We start from the raw sequence: 20,915 nt of genomic DNA, 5'->3' as shown, positions 1-20,915 counted from the left end.
GCGGGGGGGGGGAAGGAGTTGTCTGACCTATCACACCCTCGGCTTCTACACCCGAAAAGTGGGAATTTCAGGAAGGATGAAATACAATCCTTATGTGAATCACTTAGTACTGTAGTTAACTCAGAGAATGCACTTTGTAAACCTTATTACAACCTGGGTTCCTTCTACAAATGAATAATCGGGATTCACAAACTTTCATCGATATTTCAAGGAAGTCACTGGAAATTACAGATTTATTCTTGGGAAGATTGTATCGACTGAAACAGGAAGTTTCTTTGCTTTTGATGGTGTTATAATATTATGACATTTGTTACATGTCCCTAATTAAAGAGTGGAAAAGCAATTGCTCTAAAATGTAGTTAGTATACAAAAATTAACTAAGCTTTCTAATTTACACAGGCTTACATATTAAAGATTATTAACAAAAGTAATAAAATTACAGTTCTATAGATTTTTAGTTTATTAAATTTTCATTATTAGCCTGAAGGAGCATTTATTAGATACTTATTAATTTAATAAAGAATTTATTAAGTACCAGGCACCATATGGAAAGAAACATATTAATGCAACCTATAGGAATACAAAATCTTTTTTTTAATTTAAATTCAATTAATTAACATAGAGTGTATTATTAGTTTCAGAGGTAGAGATCAGTGATTCACTAGTTGCAAAATCCTCTCTTTATTATTATTATTTTTTCATCCTCACCAGACTTCAGAATATCTGGATTTAAAAGCCTACTTCACTGACTCCTTAAGGGTTAAAATCACATCTTCTAAGAGGGCAGACTAATTTACTGAGATACTGATTTATGTTGGTTCTGACTCTATTATTTATTCTCCCCCTCCTTCAAGCAGGTTTTGTGTTCCTTTTTCTGGAGGGTGGAAAAGGGACCTCTTTTGTGGGAGAGGTGATCATTGTGTGTGGAAAAAATAGTAGCTAGTTGGAGTGAACAGCCCCTCTGTTCTGTACAAGCCTAAACTCAATGACAAGACTAGATGTCTTGGAGTGCAAGAAGAGAGAAGAAGGTGTCCCTTGAGTTGCAAACAAACAGAAAGGGAGAAGAGATTTCCTTCAGGATGGGGAGAGGGAGGAGGTCCATAGCTTGCAGGAATAGTTCTAGACACTCATACGGCTTCGTGTCAGCACCCCAGGGAGGGGACAAGTTCTCAAAGAAATGGCTGTGTGTACCTGGCAGGAAACCAGACCCAGGCACAAACACAGGCTTCCATCCTCTGCAGAAATTCCTGTGTCCCACAAAAACATGGCAATAAAGAGCACTAGTTTCAATGTGGGTGGCAGCTTAAGGGCCCAGAGGTTCCTGATGTTCCAGGTACCATGTAAGTCTTCAGCATTTTTGGATGATCTAAAGGGAGATAGACTTGGAGCTTTCTTGGGTGGGCAGTTCAGAGTCAGACTGAAGTTTCTTTAGATAATACAAAGAAAGAGACTTGTCTTGCAGACTTGATCATTGGTAGGCTAAGAGTCCTACTACCATGCATGCTTTTAGCACACTACTTGGCACATAGTAGGTCCTTAGTGAGTTTTTTTGAATCGGTGTGAAATTGTAGGTGGAAATGTATGGTAGCGATGTTAACTGAGGTTTACACAATAATGTAGACACCTGCCCCAACAGAGATTCGAAACTATCTAGAAAGCCTTTACTTTGGTGATTAACAGAGATGTTGCCACAAGGCAGGTGTATGTTATAGAATATGTAGAAAAGAGGAAACAGAATAGTGCCAGTTCAGTGTGGCAATTTTTGTGTCACTTGCTAGCTGCAAGGATGAGTTATGCCCTTGTTTAATTTGTCAGCATTTCAATTAAAACATCATTGGTGACCCTTCCTCCTGACACAGGCTATTTTGTTCTTGCAACAAACTTGGCCATTGGCCACATTTTCTGTTATTGATGATGCGAATTTATGTATTGCAGATATAAATGATTTAATTGCATATATAAATGATTTAATTGCAGATTAGATAAATATGATGTAGCCATTCCCAATCACATAATTATTCAAAAGATGATAATAATTTTGTCCCATTTGTCAAATAATGTTACTGCATTTTAATTTACATTTTCAGAAGATTTAATTAACCAAGTTCTAGGAATTTAGACAGGAACAAGCCGTCTTAAATCCTTCCAGGAACAAGGCAGGATATAAATAAATAAACAGACAAGAGCAGATTGTCCCTTTTACTGAAATGATTTCTTTCTTCTAAAGATTCCTTTTTTTTTCCTCTCAGAGAAGAATGTGGTGCACTTGAAGTGACCCATCAAAATTAAAATTAATAATTATAAAAAACATACAGCAAACGTATCCTGTTTCAGGACTAACATTTTAAGATGTACTTCTTTTGAAGCTCTTCTCTGGCATTAATTTAGATCAGGGATACCTAACTAAACCTGGGGTCCCGAGAGTCCTTAAACATGGGTGGGCAAACAATTAACTTCTTTATTTTTCCTATACTGGAACTTAGCCTCTTCTTCAATTAAAAACGTAGGCAACAAATCATAGCCTTATTTGCAGTACCTGTGATGTCACTTTACATCTTGTGAGATCTGACTGAGCCACCCAGGTGCCCCATATACTCCTTTCTTAAATCAGAAAATTATTAAGGGCATGTGGACATGTTCTCATCTTTTCAAGACATAGTTTGTATTTAATACTTTTTTGCCAGGTAATGAAATCTTTAAATACCATTTTTAATAACACCAATGTATACACTGCATGTTTTCATATTTCCCACAAATCATTTTACTTATATGACAGAAGGAAGTAAATGATTTAAGAATTTTGATGCAGGACGCCTGGTGGCTCAGTTGATTGAGCATCTGACTTTGGTTCAGGTCATGATCCCAGGGCCCTGGGATCGAGTCCCCCAGCACTGGGCTCCCTGCTGAGCAGGAAGCCCATTCTCCCTCTTCCTCTGCCCCTCCCCAAACTCATGTTCTCTTTCTCTCTTTCAAATAAATAAATGAAATCTTTTAAAAAAAATAAGTAAAAGTTCTGGCACAATTTTCTGCTCGGTCAACTACAATTTAAATATGTGCCACCCCTTTTACGGATCAAATGCAAGCATTTGTTCTTTGCCATAAAGGAGAGAAGGGATGAGTTTTTAATGAGAGAAAAGAGAGAAGGCTTATTTAGAAAGAGGTCTGTTTTATTCACGGAGACAGAATCTTGCTGGGAAGCATTTCTTTTCCCCACCCGAAACCAAAAGGTTAAGGTAAACAGTAGATCCAGTAAAATGTCCCCACGGGTTGAGGTGTCCCCTTGCCTGGGGAAGCCATAGAGCTCAGCAAGTCTAGAACCAGCAGAGGAACAGTGTGTCCCTGACAGCTGGCTGCTGCCCTGGGGAGAGACTCTAAAGGGCTCATATGCGTGTTCTCTCATTGCCATAACACATGATTACAGATTTGGTGGCTTAAAACAATACAAATTTATTATATTGCAGTTCTCTGCATCACAAGTTGGGCACAGGTCTCACCAGGCTAAAATCAAGCATTGACAGGACTATATTCCTTGTGGAGTCTCTGGGTAGGATACATTTTCTTGCCTCTTTTCAGTTTCCAGAGGCCACGAGCTTTCCTTGGTTCTAGCTCCGCTTCCTCCATCTTTGAAGCTAACAAACGTGAGCTGAGTCCTTTTCACATCACATCAGACATTCTCTTCTGCTTCCCTCTCCCACTTAAGGACCCTTGTGATTACACTGGACCTACCCGGACAATGCAGGACAATCTCCTCTCTCAATGTCCTTTGTTTAATCACATCGGCAAAGTCCCTTTTGCCACATAAGGTAACATTCATAGGTCTTGAGAATTAGGACGCAGACATCTTGGGTGAAGGTGTCATGCTGCCTACCACAGCGTTCACATGCATGATGCCTAATCTGGGGGAGACAGATGGCTCTAGAGAAAAGTGGTTACATCAAGAAATAAATTCAAATTTGGGGCAATAAAAAAGGAGCTCAACTTACTGTACCTAACAGTTAGGTAACAATGGGTTCAGGAGATGAGTGCAAAGTAAGGGCACAAGAGGTTTAAAAGAAAAGGCAAAGGGGCACCTGGGTGGCTCAGTCAGTTAAGCATCTGCCTTCAGCTCAGGTCCTGATCCCAGGGTCCTGGGGTCAAGCCCTGCATCCAGCCGCTTCTCCCTCTCCCTCTGCCCCTCCACCCACTCATGCTCTCTCTCTCTCTCTCTCTCTAATAAATAAAATCTTTAAAAAAAAAAGGCAAAGAGTAGCACTTTTCTCCTATGGATTGCAGGGCATTAAAGGCACAGAAGGAGAGAGAAGTACCAGAAGAAAGATGACAATAGCTGAAGACCCATCACCACAAGCTCACTGATAGATAATAGAGAAGTCTTGAACAACAGAATTTGGGATTTAATGAGTCTGAGAGCCCAGCCTTCACACTTCAAGAGGCATTATTATCATAGAAGGAATCACTTCTCCCCATGACACAAGTATAGAATCCAAACAAAGAACTATGCAAAAGAGACCAGAGACTTTGACCACAGTCCATTTTGGTTTCAGGGGAGAGAAGCAATTTCAGAAGGCTCACAGGAGGTATTAGGTAGATATTATTCCATATATGTGAACTTAGTGAATTGCTCTGTCAGTGCATTCACTTAACTAACCTAAGCCCTGAATTAAAGATGTCCGTCCCTAGCTATAAGGACTCCGGACGAGTTCAGCCGAAAACCTGGTCACAATTTGTGGAGTCTGCTCGATGTTTTTTTTCCCACCAACACCAGTTTCATCCCAGGTGTCTAGATATTTCCAGGTGATCCATTCTTAAGCCTTCACTTCATAAAAGAAATAGCTTTGGACCAAGGCATTATTTCAACACAGGCTCATTAAGTATAATCTCATAACCTTGGTTTGAAAGAAAATTTTATTTTTATTTATTTTTTTAATTTAATTTTATTATGTTATGTTAATCACCATACATTACAACACTAGTTTTTGACGTAGTGTTCCATGATTCATCGTTTGCGTATAACACCCAGTGCTCCATGCAGTACGTTCCCTCTTTAATACCCATTACTGGGCTAACCCATCCCCCCACTCCCACCCCTCTAGAACCCTCAGTTTGTTTCTCAGAGTCCATAGTCTCTCATGGTTCGTCTCCCCCACCGATTTTCCCCCCTTCATTTTTCCCTTCCTATTTTTTTTTTTAACATATAATGTATTATTTGTTTCAGAGGTACAGGTCTGTGATTCACCCGTCTATAGATTGTCAAATGACGGCTAAAGATTTTGTCTGTTTTGAGCAAATTCTACATCTTTATAATCTTGTTTTCATTAGCACCTGAGGAATGTTTCCTTTAATAAAAAATATTTCAAAATGGATCTAATAAACTATTGGAAAATCAGTACACTATACTTTGGCCTCTTGAGATCTAGAGATGTGCAAGTTTGCTTAAAAGACGGAACATTCTTGATTCCTTGAGAAGTTTCTGATAAGGAAGATCAAATATTGATCATTACATTTTTTTTAAAGATTTTATTTATTTATTTGACAGAGAGAGAGAGAGACAACAAAAGAGGGAACACAAGCAGGGGGAGCGGGAGAGGGAGAAGCAGGCTTCCCGCAGAGCGGGGAGCCTGATGCAGGACCCCATCCCAGGACTCTGGGACCGTGACCTGAGCTGAAGGCAGATGCTTAACGACTGAGCCACCCAGGCGCCCCTTGATCATTACATTAAAATGATATCACAAACAGCTCTGCTTGGTTTGTATCTTCATTGCTGGCAAAAGGCCAGTGTTTACAGTAGAGAGATGATGAGACAGTCTCTGTCAGGATCTTGAATACTCTATTTGGAAAATAATATGGGGGAAGATGCCTTGGCAGGGCTGAATGTACACCAAATACAAGCAATAGCCAGCAAAATGCTACTTAGGATAGATTTAATTTGCAGTAGCAATTGATCCTTTTACAATGGTAAGTTTATTTCTGGTCATAACAGTCTGACTTCTGAGAACAACTGAATGCATTTTAGCAGTACAATTTTAAAAACAATGACTTGCTGTGATCATTTTTAACTTCACAGTCGCACCCCCTTAAAAGGAGACCCAAGAAAATTTAACAATTTTCTCCCAAATGAAGGTTTTGCAAGAAACAGAAGGACGTTGCTAGTTGCTAAGAAACCTTTTACATGACCACCCCTGATACACAAAAGCCTCATAAATGCTTTCTAATTTTTGGATATAATTATGATAGAGTTTCACTTCTATTTTAACAATATATCTTACCATGTATATGACTTAAATTCCTAATGAATTTGTTATTTAAGTGAGTAAGCAAATAAATTTGAATCTGGGCAGTCTTTTTTGAGTCTCAAGAGAGAAAATAAGGCAGATAAATTGAAAAGCTATAATTACGGTACAATAGAATTGTTTGTAACTGTCTCCAGTCCATGGCCCTTGGAAAATTAAAAAATGAAACAGTAAGTTCCAAGCAATAGGTTTAAATGTATTGACTCACTTGTATTGTCTGCACTTTTGATCACCATTTAAGAGAACATGGCTTCAGGCCAGCTATAGAACACCCTAAGACAAACCTTTAAAGACTCAAATGATGTTTTGTCATGGAAATCGAACACCTAGCCAAAGGGCATCATAAATAAATTCGATCTCTTTTAGGGGGGTGCCTCCTGCCCGCAACAGGCCATTAGAAAGCCTCTCTTCAATCCAACCCATCCAGAGAGGAAACGAATTAAATCTACTCCCAGATAAAGTTGATTAGGGCTGGAAGAAGAGCTCGGAGCTGGGGGACAAGGACAGAAACACCGAGCTATCCCAGCTACCCAGTGGAGAGAAATCTATGGGGAAGTTCTGAGGCGTGGACATAAAAATAACTCAATAGCGAAATTAAACGAAGCCATTGCGAACCCGTATCAGAAGGTTAGAACGTGAGAACTACTAGTGGTGGCCCACCCTTCTTTTACTGCATCCATTTTATCTGGAGAGCTGAAAGTTTAGGGACAATTCGGTGCAGGGTGACGCCCGTATATAATTATCTGTAGAGCAGATTAGCTTTTGTCTTGGCTTTTGTTTTCCAGTCATTCAAAGACTGATACGTTTATAAAATACAATACAAGTATATTACTAAAATAGGAAACAACAAAGCAAAGACCATTGCTAAGCCTCGATCTCTTACTATTATATTCAACAGGTATACCATTACTGTTCAGTTACTCTGAAATGTCCATAAACACTGACTCTCAATTCCTGGACTTAGCTCTTCGCAGCCCAGCAAGGGCCTACAGAGCACGTGGTGTGCACCTAGTGTGACATATAGACTTTTGTGTCAGACAGACTTATGATCGGATCCCGTTTGTCATTTATCATCTGAGTAACTTAGAACATTGTTTAACTGTGTATAAGAGCATCACACATGGAATCAGCATATACTCCCGAATCTTATGAGGATCATGTACAAGATCCATTTTGTAAATGTTAAAATACTGAGATATCCCTGAATTCCCATATTTGTTGCTGCCACCTGAAATTGCTTTCAGAAGACAGACCCTTTCCAGTTTTCCCTACTTCTGTTAAGATATAATTTTAGTTCATCACAGACATTAAGGAGGCCTGCTAACGAAGCATCTCAGGAAACGTCAAAAGTGAGGAAGAATGGTTTGGCTGGGAGATGAGAAAAACAGTCTAACTGCAACCACAACAGTAGCTACAATGAGTGACTCAAGTTCCCAGATGATGTCTTAGGTGACCTCAGGCTGACCTCAGGGGACAGTAATGGGTAGTAAAGAACTCAATATTAATATTTGTAGGGTGGATGCTGGAAGAGTAACTTTCTGAGTTGACAACAGATGTGTCCATGGGTGGAAACAGGTACTATGTTATTTCTTGTTCAATGCCATGATTACCTTACCACCTCAGGCATGCCATCTTCAAGGGTACCATCATACACACCGGCCTATGTGCTGGGTCAGTGGTTTTCCAAATATTTTTAGCCATGAAACCTACCTTGAAATGCAACCTTAAATTGGAAGCCCACTGTAGAAAACAAATGAAATCACAGTTGTGTGGGTTGAAGCAGAAGGAGGGGGAAGAAGTAGAGTTTTGTCTATTTTGCCTTCCAGACTCAAAATACCTAGGACAAAACAAAGCACAATTTGAAAATCTTTGCCCGAAAATTCTAATGCCTTCCATGGAAAGTCCATACAAATGAGTCAAATGAATGGTCAAATTGTTAAAAAAAAATTGCCAAGTGTTACTCTCATCTAAAATAGCAGCTGTTCCCTTAGCTTTCTGTTCTCTGTTGAGAGATCTCCAAGATGTTGCCATTCATTGATCCTGCCTCCCTGTCGTCCACTACGCTTAGCCCCACACAAGACTGTCTTCTCCCTGTCTCTTCCGTCTCTTTCCCTGTCTCTGTGAGTTCTACCTCAACGTCTACTCTACCACAAACTAGTCCACTTTCTTATTCAAAAACCCAAACCAAACTCAACCCAAGGACTTTGCTGTGTTACTGGAGCCTGGAGGGTATCGTGAACAAAGAAAGGTTAGACAAGTTGTACACCTTGTCTCTTCCCTGTCTTAGTCTTTAGCCTTTTCTGGTTAGAGCATCTAGTGTGCCATTCCTCTTGTCAAGAACTGCACCTGCGTCAAGTGAATAAACATAACGTTACCATAATTGGACTTGTATCTATTTCTTTAGGGGATAAAGTCTCCATAAAATTCGATGTCTATAGGTCCTCAGAGTATATGCACTACCACTTCAGGTTCAGTTATGGGTAAAGGCAAAATTTATAGAAACCTCATACATTTAGGGATTTGATTGGATTTTTTTCTTTTGGAGCTCTTGGCTTTTAGTATATAACCATAATAGCCCTTGTAACACAATTACCTCACTAATAAATGTTAGTGAAATCAAAACACAATAGTTACACGAATATTCCAGAAATATACAGATGACAGCTTCATTGTGTACATTCAGGTTCAGGTTATCTCTTCAAATGAATAACATAATGTAGTCCTTCCATAAGTCATGCCAGCCATGTTCTACAACTTTACAAGACAGTAGGATCTGAGTCAATCTCATACTCATGTTTTTAATCCAAAATGTTTAACCTTGCCTGTTTACAATGACATCCTTTAGAAGCACATAGCAAACAAGACTCATTTCCTTTCTTAGACATTATCTTTAATAATTTCTGAACTTGCTGACACATAAACAGTATTACTGTCAGTCTTACAAATAATTCTCTTATAGAGAATTTGTTTATATTAGGCTGGAGATACAGAAATCAAATAATAAAATATTAGGCAAATAAACTGATACCTTGAAAAGATATTTCTTTCCCTTCTACTCAGAATTTGGGAAGACAATTAAAGAAAAATTCTATTCAACCTCAGAATTTTTTTTTTAATATTGCTCTATATCAAAACCTGTAATATTTTCCATGGAATATTAATAAGCTGGATCAAGTCTATAAATCCTATCTTGATAGCTAACGGATTAATTCAAAAGAATGTTTGGTCACCAACAAATTTAAAATACAACCAAATACCCAACTGTGAAAGACTGGGATTTTTAAAACTATTCTTCAAATAAACTTGCTAATAAATATGCATTCCTTATAGGCTATGAGAAAAGCAATGTGACACTGAACCACAGAAGAACACCCATACTGTTGAGAAAGGCCAAAGACAGTTCTGCAGCCCATTGGTGCTGAATGGAGGAAGCTAATGAGAAAAAGAGTGATTGTGACAAGCAATTATGTCACCTATGTGAACAGCTTAATTTTCTAAATTAGCCACTTTGAAAATTATGACATCTCATTTGTCTTTTAATTCCATGAGCTCTGAAGTTTACCTTTGATTTTTTCCAATCAGATGAGAGTCTTTGATAAGCCAAGGGTCTATTATGTGGGTCTGAAAAATTCAGATTTCAGGCTGATTGGCCTTGCTGCTTGCTTCAGCCAGAGCAAATGGCTTTCTCCACGAGGGCTCTCAAGCCTCGCTTTCCTCGCTTCTGTTTGCAATAGTGCTAGAAAAATGGGGAGAGGGGAGAAATTGCAAAGCAAATTAATAGTGTCAACAGGACTGAAGAGAAAACTATTCAGCCTACTTCAGAGGAAAGGCAAACTGTTTTTCGAGCACATTAAAAATCACTTTAGCAGCGTCCACTTTGCATGCATGCCTCCCAATTACCAAGTTAATTACAAATATTCCTATGTACTCACTGAAGCACTTACAAGATCTTCAGAAGACTACATATTCTTGTTTTTATTGCACCAACTTAGGAGATTTACAACAAAGTTGGGGCACATATAGCTAGGTATATTAGAAAGACAGATTACTTGAAAGAAGTATCTCAATGCCCACTACCAAATGGATTTCTGGATCAGTGTTACATATAAAATGAATACTGATTTAATCGATTTCAGGAACTTTGGTCATCAACTGGCCCCGTGACCTCTTTTACTTGAATGTGTGTCTACTTGGCAGGAGGAGGCCAAGAAATGCAGGAGTAACTTGTTTACTCCATTGACTAGGATATGCTTGTATGTCCCTTCAGAGGTAAGGGCATAAGATGAGGTTCAGATCATTTGGATGGTACCAGGGTGAGGAAACTCTTGGGAGAACTCAGGAAAATTGTTCTGGCCTCTCACATTAAGGCAGGGCCATGCATAGTTTATGTTCACAGGTAGGGCAGTGGCTTAAGGAGGTGGCCCTCAGGAATCAAGAGATGGCCTGACTGTTCACACACACACACACACACACACACACACACTCACACAACTGTGAGAGTGTGAGTGTGTGTGTGTCTCTATAAGTAATAGATAGATGTGTGTGTGTGTCTATCTATCTATAGGTGATAGATAGGTGTGTGTATGTATCTACCTAAAAGTAAATAGATTGATCAATAGATGAATCCCTATATCCAACCATGGCCTGACCAGACACCATCAATGAGTGGATGACATTTCTACTTTCCATGTATTCTGAAAGTTATGCTATCCTTTCTTGTTCAGGGCTACTCTTCTAGTTTATTTTAGCCTGATCTCCCCAAGAAAAAGAAAGTTTTTGTGCATATCCCTGGGCTATATATTAGGATAAGTATTAAATTAATTGATAAGAACAAGTGGTTCCCAAACCTGAGTAATCAGACTCACCAGCCACTTGCTCCACCAAAAAGACACCAGGCAGAGTCAGCCTTGAACGGGGAGTCTTGGGCATCTCAGCAGGGGTCTGCAACAATTCTGTGGGCTGGGACTGCGCCTAGTTATTCTTGGGCTGGTGCAGAACTCTACACCAGTGACTACACAGAATATAGGAAGCATCTTGGTGTTTAATCCCCAGCAGTATGTGGCAGGCCAGGAGTCATTACCGTGGCTGAGATCAGAATGAGATTCTCTGCTAGGAAAACAGACAGGCAGGAACTAAGAGTCTGAATCAGGAATTTTTTTTAAAAGCAATCCATTCTCTCCCTTTTTAATATATTGAAAGTATCTATAGAGACTCTTTATAAATATATCTGTCAAACTTATCATTAGTTTATCATTTCTTTTTTAATGGAGTGGGTTCTTAGCCTTTTTAATGAAGATATAATTTACATAGAGTAAGATCTGCTTTTTAAGGTGTATAGTTCTATAAGATTGGACAAACACATTCAATTATATAACTACCACTGCAATCAAGATATAGAACAGCTCCACCACCTCTTCCAAATTCCCCCATGTCCCTTTGTAGTCAATCCCTTCCCACACCCCCAGTCCCTAATAACCACAGATCTGTTCTCTGCCCCTGGAGTTTTGCTTTTCCCATAATGACATGTAAAGGAAATCATGTAATATATAGCCTTTTTGACTCGTCATAATGCAATTGATATTCAACCATGTTGTTAGGTATAGCAGTAATTCATTCCTTTCTATAGTTGAGTATTATTTTGGTGTATTGCTGAACTATGGACTAAAGGACAGTCATGCACTGAAGGACATTATGGGTTGTTTGCAGGTTTTGGAAATGACATACAGAGCCACTGTAAGCGTTCACATATTTGAATCAGGATTCATTGGAGATTCAGTTTCCAGATTCTGGAATTAGTGCTAACAATTTCACAGGTGCTCTTTGCACAGAATGGATCATCCCAGCCCCTGACCTCAGCTTTCCTTGGATACCAGATACTCCAGGTCTCCAGGAGAAACTTCTCTTGCTTTTTGCACAAAACTTAAAATCCACATTAGAGAAAGGCTCGATATCTTTTGTTTTCCCAGTCCTGGAGTCTCTATATACTAATTAATAAAGGATGTGAGCAAGGCTCTAATATTTACTCATTGCTACATTTTTAAAAGAAATTTCATCCTTACTTGTTGAGGATCCCCACTGCTGGAGCAGGCCTCTCCTCCTTTTTCCATGGGGCATAGGGTGGAGTAGGCTCTTGACACTTAAATAGGTGGATCCAGAGAGAGGCATTAGTTCTTATTGCGGTTTAGTGTGTCCTCAAGTTCCAGGTAGTATGAACATTTTACTGCTTCTGGAAATCATAGTAATGACAGCTAGGAGAGAGAAAATGTCTACCAAGAGTCCTCACGGATACATGGGGAGATTTTGAAGGCAAAGAACTTATCTAGCTTTAAGGAAAGGCAGTAGGAGAAAACTAAGAAACCATGTATATCAGGTTCCAGAGAGTCACTTCGTAATCATCACGTCTTTCAGAAAGCATTTACCACAGCTTTCCATTTGGAAAACAAACTCTCTAGTTCTTCCAGTGCATTTAAAATGTCCCCCTTCAGCTGCGTATCTGTTGCATCAAACGCGACAAGGCATGGCTTCATTTTTGATGCCGGTTTTATTTTATTGGAGGGTAATGACTACCGGTCCTGTATGTATTTGGGAGTGGAGGCTATGAGGGGCAGTGGAAAATAGTGAGGCCTGTTAATTTTTTTATGAGATCATTTATTCCCTTGACATGCAATTTGATGCTTAACAATTTTTCTGAAAGTCAAAAGGAATACTACGTTGCCTAATTTTCACAGTGCTATAAATAGCCCCTCACAAAGCATAATTGTATAAAAGAGATGACACTTCTTTATGAAAGAATTTCCACTGGAAAGATAAAAGGAGGTCAGAACTCTTATGTGAGACATGTATTTTCAAGTATTCATAAAAATAGAAATCATCAGCTGTGGGAAAATTCTTCATGATAGACAGTCACACATAAGATATCAGAGCCAAAGCCATTTTCGCAGGCGCCAACTGTAGTTTGAATGGAACCCAGCCAAGAAGCGGCTGCTGGGCATTTAGCTCAAGTGCCAATAAAAGGGAAGAGTACACACCACACACGTGCGCGCGCGCACACGCACACGCGCACACACACACACACACACACACACACACACACTCCAGCTTGTAGAGGTATTTGCCAGAAACATTTTCGGGCCTCTGCCATCTGGGTCCTGCAGCCATCAATCAGGTCCTGTGGTGACTCCCTCTGCTGAGTCCTGCTCCTAGAGGTGGAATAATGTGGGAAAAATGAGAGAGAAAAAATGAGGAGAGCACCGACAACAGCTGGAAGGATCAGCGAGCCTGCATTTAGAAAACATCAAGACTCCAATTCGTTCGTAATGACTTTGATGCTATGAAAATTTTAAGATGTCTGCTCAGCTTGAAAGTGATTACACATGCATTTTTATTGTTTTTATTATTTATAAATCACCAGAGATATATAGGATGATTTACAAAACATTGGAAAAAACCAGGACACTGGTCCCCCTCGGTTTTGGGGCTTGCAAAAACATATATATGTATGTGTATGTCATTGTTTTAGAAATCATTGGTGGTGATGATATTGAGCCACCACATATCAAGTACTTACCATATGCCAGTCACTAAGTGAGGTCTTACATAAACTCTTTATTTTAACCCCATGAGAAAAGGTATTCCCATCAGCTTCGTCTTAGAAATGAATGAACTGGCCTTGGAGGATGGAATGGCTTGCACAATACCCCATCTGTGGTCTGAGACAGAGGTGAGACTTGAATCCAGGTCCTGCCATATCTTAAAGCCTGTGTTCTTAACCTCTGCTACCCCGCCTTCCCTGCAATTGTGCTGAGTCAGTCCTCCACAGCCCACAAAAGTTTCTGTAATCTGCCAATATTCTGAATTTACAGCAAGGGGCTGATAAGACAGTGGAGCATGGGAGGATCGTTCTTCTGGCATTTTGCATGCAAATGAGTCTCTTCCACCCGATTCCACAGGAGATGGCTCTATTCTATGGCCCTCTGGAGGGTGCACAAGTCAGATACCTCCTCTGGATAGCGACGATTACGTTGCCCCAGTCTCCCATATCCGTGGGGATATGGACAACGCATCCAGTCCTTGGGCAACCCAGTTCTCCCGGAGAGTGAGACAGGGCTGCTCGCTTCTTTTTTCATCCCAGTGAGGATGTGTGTTAGGGCTGGAATGCAGGCTGAAAGTTCAGACTACTTGCTGGCTTTGCTTCAAGTATCTGTGCCCTCTCTGTTGAGTACTTCCTGCCACACGTTCGGTTATTACACGTGATAAAATTGGGGATGGGGAGGAAGAAGGAAAACCTCTGTAGGGTCAGACTCTCATCCACCTCATCACCTGGTTCATTTCTTCCAAGTTCAGAGCTCCCTGTGTCATCAGGCAGAAAGGGAACCCCGGCCCGGGGAAGGGAGGCAAGAGGAGGCACGCAGGCATTTATAACCACAGGCGACGAGATCATTTTCCATCAGAATGGAACCTCCTCAAAAATCTCTTCACTAATACCAGAAGTATTTTTTTCCCACTTTTATGGAGGAATAATGGACGTACAGCACCGTATGAGTTTAAGGTGTACGGCATGATGGTCTGATTTACACATACTGGGGAATGATCACCGTGACACGTTTAGCTACCATCTATCTTCTCATCTAGATACAATAAAAAGAAAGAAGAAAAAAAGGGAAAAAAAATTCTCCTTGCGATGAGAACTCTCAGGATTTACTCTCTTAATGACTTTCCTGTATATCACACAGCTGTGTTAGCTGGAGTCAACGTGTTATACGTTATATCCTAGTACTTGTTTATCTTATAACTGGAAGTTTATACCTTTTGACCATCTCAGAAGTATTTCTTATGGAGTAATATTCCTATGCTTATGAAAACCTTGTGTGCAGTTGAACTTGCTTCATCGGTGCTCATTTTGCCTCTCTGAAGACTTAAGGCAAGGGTATTATGCCATTATAATGTTAAAATGTATCAATGACTTGATCATTTGAAATGCTCTAATAAAAATGAATTCTGTTAGCTGATTCTGATTATCCAGCACCAGGCTTTATTTTTGGCTTTTAAGACATTTTCCAGTTGTCAGATATTTTTCTGTGAGACATTTAAATATTTAGATTCCATTCTTTCTGAGTATTCTAAATATAGGAAACAGATACCTTAATAGCGGAAATATTAACAGGATTACTCTGTGGACTGTCTTCCCCATCTTGACTTGATTATTTATCAAAACTTTTTGCTTGAAATGAAGTAGCAGGTAGAGACCCAGAATTCAGTTCTGTTAAGGTTAGGTGTCTGTTAAAGAAATATATTATTAGGACCTATAAGAGAGACCACAGTGTGGCTCACTGGATTCATTCAAAAACTTCTTCAAGACTAATAACTATCAATAAAGGATACCCTGTGTGACACTAAAGTCTGCATCTAAATATGATGTTTATCATGCATTCCTTGATCTGTTCAGCAAAATTCATTTGCATAATGTACATGCATGCCCCCCCCCCCCCACACACACTGATTTTCATAGTAAAGTATTGGGAATCCTGCAGGTGGAAAAAATAATTTTAATATATTGAGCAATTTGTGTTTTGCATTACAAATATTTTCTTTTTACCCTGGCGCTTTTCTCCCATTTTAGCTAGACTATGAGGAATCATTTCCTCAGAGGAGGAGGTCTTACCACAGTAAAGTAGATAAAAGGCATCTGATACTCCAAAAAGAAGATTCAAATCCTGAGTTAGAGGAAGCCTCTCCCCTAGCCCCATGCCCATCCCTAAAGGCATATAAAAATGCATCGGATAGAGGGAATGCAGAGAAAGGACATGAAGGGAGTTAGACCCAGAGGGTCTGTATGAAGAGTCAATATAGAGAGTCAATATAGAGAAGTCAATATAGAGAGTGTCCTCCCTCATCTTCCCCCACCTTACCCATCAGGACAGGGCTAGAGAGAATTGTAGAAGAAGGGAAAAAGTTATATATTAGTATCTTTAACAGTACTTTTCCCCCATTCTTTGAACACAGGCGGCCCCGCATGTTATATGGAAAGAAAAGCTCTCCTTACACCCTAACCCATTCTTTGGTGTGACAGAAACTAAACAAACCTCCACACAACATGACCAGAACACATCTAGACATCCCTTCAAGCCAAAACAGCAGTAGAAGGTTCCCCCAACACACTTGCATTTCAATGTTTATGTTTATTTCTGGAGCAATAAGTACTGTTGAAGAGTATTTTATTTCTTGGTAACTCTTTTCTCCTCTAAGGATAAGACAAGACATGACTTGTCCCCTACTTACCTAAAAAATATGTGTAGAAAATTAGTGAGATCTCAAAGCCCCTAAATCTAATACATTGAAGGACAAAGTCTGAGGATGACTGATGGATCAATCAAGATAATGTTTTATTATTGAGCACCTATGATGTACCCAGCTTCCTGGAGAGGTCTGAAGGGAGAGGGTGAGACACATGCAGTCTATTAGTTTTCTATTGCTGCATAACAAATTACCACAAATCCATTTATCAGCTCAGTTTTTGTGGGTCAGGAGTCTGGGCATAGCTTAACTGGGTTCTCTGCTCAGGGTCTTACAAGGCTGCAGTCAAGGTGATGGCTAAGCTACGTTCTCTTCTGAAGGTCTGACCAGGGAAAAATCTGTTTCCAAGATCCCTTCCGTGGTGAGCAGAATTCATCTTCTTGCGATTGTCAATTTGAGGTCCCTGTATGTTTACCATCTGGCTGCTGGCTGGGGGCTGCTCACAGGACCAACTGCAGCTGCAGTTCCCTGCCAGTGGCCCTCTCCAGAGGCAGCCCACAACATGGCTGCTTGCTGGTTCAAGACCTGAATTAGAATCTCCCTCCTTCATCCCGTTACCTCTACCACATTCTGTTGGATGAAAGCAAGTCCCTGGTCCCACCCACACTCAAGGGGAGGGGATGAGGACTATACTGGCCAGACATGAAGGAGTAGTGATCTCTGGTCACTTTAGAATTCTGCCTACAACATCCAGGAAAAGGTGGCCATGCTCGTGTTTTAGCTAGGGAGACAAGACTAACACTTCCGAATCACTGAGACATGAAACTAAATGCTTCTGTGGCTTCCAGGAAGAAATCCCATCCCTATACCAACCCACCCCACCTGTTTTTCAATGATTCTGATAAGGCTTAACCAGAGTGACTATAAAGCACTGGGACAATTTTGAGGTCAACAGTAAGTAAATAACTTAGTCATCTGTGCTACCAGATAGCTGTGGATAAATTACCTACTGTGGCGCAACAAATTCCTCTATTTTTATAACTTAAAAGAGGAAAAACTTCCTTCTTCTTCTTCCCTATGCCCAGACTCATGGAACCCTCCAAAGGAAGCTGAGTGATGCTAGTTTCCCCAGCTTCTGCTCTGCAGTTGCCCCTCTCTACCACTGTTATGGAGAGTATAGGTTGAAAGAAAGAGTGCACCTGCTCACTGGTGCCCAGTAGGGACTGGGAGCCAGCCATCACTAGAGAGACTTCATCCAGCACTTGATGGAGGCAGGTTTGGAACAGGATTAGAATTCCATTGTCCACCAGGGAAGATTGCAGCATTCCAGAAACGTCATGCCCAGTACTCAGAAAATGGAGGAAATTCCTGAGTGGTAAAAGTGAGAATGACCTGCAGTGTGGAAGAGAAGAAGTGGGGGATGTGCAAGGATGGAGAAGGTCACATTCGAGATCTCAGATTTTCTATCACAGTCGATTCTGGAGCCCTGTGGAGGCTAGACCGATTCCCAGTAGCAGCAGTGTGTTTGACCACACTGAATTAAATCTCTCTGAACAGAGAGAACTTTTATAAAAACAAATCCTTTGGTATATATGCTAGCCAACCCAATTACTACAGTATGATTTTTTTAAAAAGTATTTTCAATTAGAGAACATATTATGGAACGTATCAATAGAGGGTTTTAATTATATATATATATATATTAAGATTTTATTTAATTATTTGACAGAGACAGTGAGAGAGGGAACACAAGCAGGGGGAGTTGGAGAGGGAGAAGCAGGCTTCCCGCGGAGCAGGGAGCCTGATTGGGGACTCGATCCCGGGACCCTGGGATCATGACCTGAGCCAAAGGCAGACGCTTAATGGCTGAGCCACCCAGGTGTCCCAATAGAGGGTTTTAAAAGTCCATGAAGTCAGAAAATTAAGCAAAAATTGGAACATCGCTTAGTTTTCTAGAGTACCTTCTATTTCTTCTAACTAATCAAGTGACTTGCCCATGATTCAGTCCATCCTGGTACCCTGTAGACTGCATCTTGGAATATCATATAGGAAATGTATTTAGTAACACGTTATATAACTCTAATTTATCTCTTGCCACGGGGAAGAATGCTAGGCAGACTCTGGAATAATACCCAATGGAAAATAATGCTATTTATTAGGTAGGTCATGTTGTAGCATGAATGTATTCTGGTAGATTTCTTCATCTTGTTTTACTTACAGAAAACCCAGCACAATGACACTATACTTATACTAGTACCCTCTGGAATTCTTAACCTCGCTCCAGAGGTATTTTGGGCCAAATTTTCATTCAGTAGCCCTTTGGTAAACTTTTGTTCTACCACAGGTTAGACCTTATTCCTTATTTTCACTTATTCAATAATTATTGAGTATTCTTTATGGGCAAAGCACTGTGCTATACAATAGAAAAAGTAACAAAATGCTAAGTATGAATGGGCCCCACCCTCTTACAACTTATATTCTAGACAAGAGCAACATTTTGCTCAGTAGTCATCTTTCTCTCAAGTCTTGTGTGATGGAATGTTTAAATGAAGCAGTCTGTTCATACCTGAGGCATAAATCACACACCTTCTAATTCAGGAGTTTTTGTAATGATTTTTCCTAAGGTCAATTACTAAATCTGAAAACTTACTGATCTTGTTTTATACTATTGTGTTTTTCCTTATCAGTCCTCCACTCTTTTGCAGGGCTGAATCAAGCATGATATTCTTTTTTTTTTTTTTTAAAGATTTTCTTTATTTGAGAGAGAGAGAATGAGAGAGAGAGAGAGCACAAGAGGGAAGAGGGTCAGAGGGGAGAAGCAGACTCCCTGCTGAGCAGGGAAGCATGATATTCTTTTTATTGGTATTTTCATTTCATTGTCATCCTCTTAATATAAACCTCTTTGATTGCTGTAAAAAATGTTCCTGGCTAAATACAATAGATGTATTTCTGAAGCATTTCATGCAAATTGAATTTTTATAAATTGAATCACATTTATACTTAGACTATGATTTTAGAAGTGTAGTAAAAAGAATGTATACTGCTTCAAGAAATGGTCGAATAATTTCTGATGCCTACTTGGAATTATTAAATGAATATGCCTGCATCTTTTCACATTTTATGGAACATACAAGGTAGGATCAATAAATGGGACACAGAAAAGATCCACTGTCTAACATTTTGCCTGAATAATGAACACATTTTTTTTTTTTCCTGGAAACCTTACCTGCATTTTAAGCCTAGGATGCTATATTCAAGTTGGTGCTCTCTCTCACTGTGGTTGATTCAATTATTTCACTCAAAGGGAACAGGCTTGGAGCCCATTCTCTGCAATTTAAATTTTGCCATTAGGTTAATTTGGCAATATCATATGAAATGTTTAATCTACTTCTGACCTTGTCTGACACCTTGGGAGTATTCCTATTTTCTCTTTTCAAAATGAGTCAATATAGTTCAGGATATAAAACCTACAGAAAAATTCAAAGGGAATATGGATATAGGTGCAGAATGGAATGGACTTTTGTTGAATGTCTTCTATGTCAAGTCCCAAGTCAGGTACTTTAGATATATTCTTTCTCATTTCATCCTACATCAATGCTAAGAAGAATTTTAGTGTATCCATTTGACAGTTGTGGAAACAGGTTTCGAGATGTTAAGTAACTTGCCTGAAGACACTGGATAAGAAATTCAGTGCAGTATATGAGAAGAATAGGGATTTGGGAATCAACCAGACACTGGATTTGAATATCTTCATGCCACAGGGAGAGATATTTAACCTACTTAAGTCTCAGCTTCTCCATCTACAAAATAGGGCCAATGATACTCCTTCTAGATTTACTGTAGATAAAAATAATATACGCTCAGTATCTAGCATGTGATAGGTGCTTGATAGACGAGTGATGATTACATACTGAACTCAAGCGTAGGTCAGATTCCCAGCCAGTGTTCTTTCCAGACTCCATTACTTAAGGTGGTAGCCCAGTTAAGAAAATCTAGAAACCTCATAATAATCCCCCACAGAATGGTACTCTTAGAAAAAGTCCATGAAAAACTGGGGTATCATGGTTTTTTTTTTTCTTCTAGATTTCCCTAACATCAACCAGCAAAAAAGTGAGCAAGGTAAGAGCCCTGACTCCAGCATGAGCTGCAAGACCTTGGGTGAGTCACGTAATCCTCTGAGCATCAGTTCCCTTACATTAAAATGGCAAAGCTGGATGAAGGAGATGACCTCTAAGATGCCTTCTGGCTCTAAAAGTCTGTGCTTCTCATTTGACCAGGACCTAGGAGACCAATCCCAGGTCTTTTTTGTGTAACTCTTCTCTTTAATAAGTCTGTCAGGAAGAAACTAAACCCAGAGAAGTGAATGATCAGTTGACCATTTACAAGCCCATTTCC

This window comes from Callorhinus ursinus, unplaced genomic scaffold, assembly GCF_003265705.2.
Source record: "Callorhinus ursinus isolate GAN/ISIS: 27379988/994484 unplaced genomic scaffold, GSC_fseal_2.0 scaffold12, whole genome shotgun sequence".
Lineage (NCBI taxonomy): Eukaryota > Metazoa > Chordata > Mammalia > Carnivora > Otariidae > Callorhinus > Callorhinus ursinus.
This window is presented reverse-complemented; position numbering follows the sequence as displayed.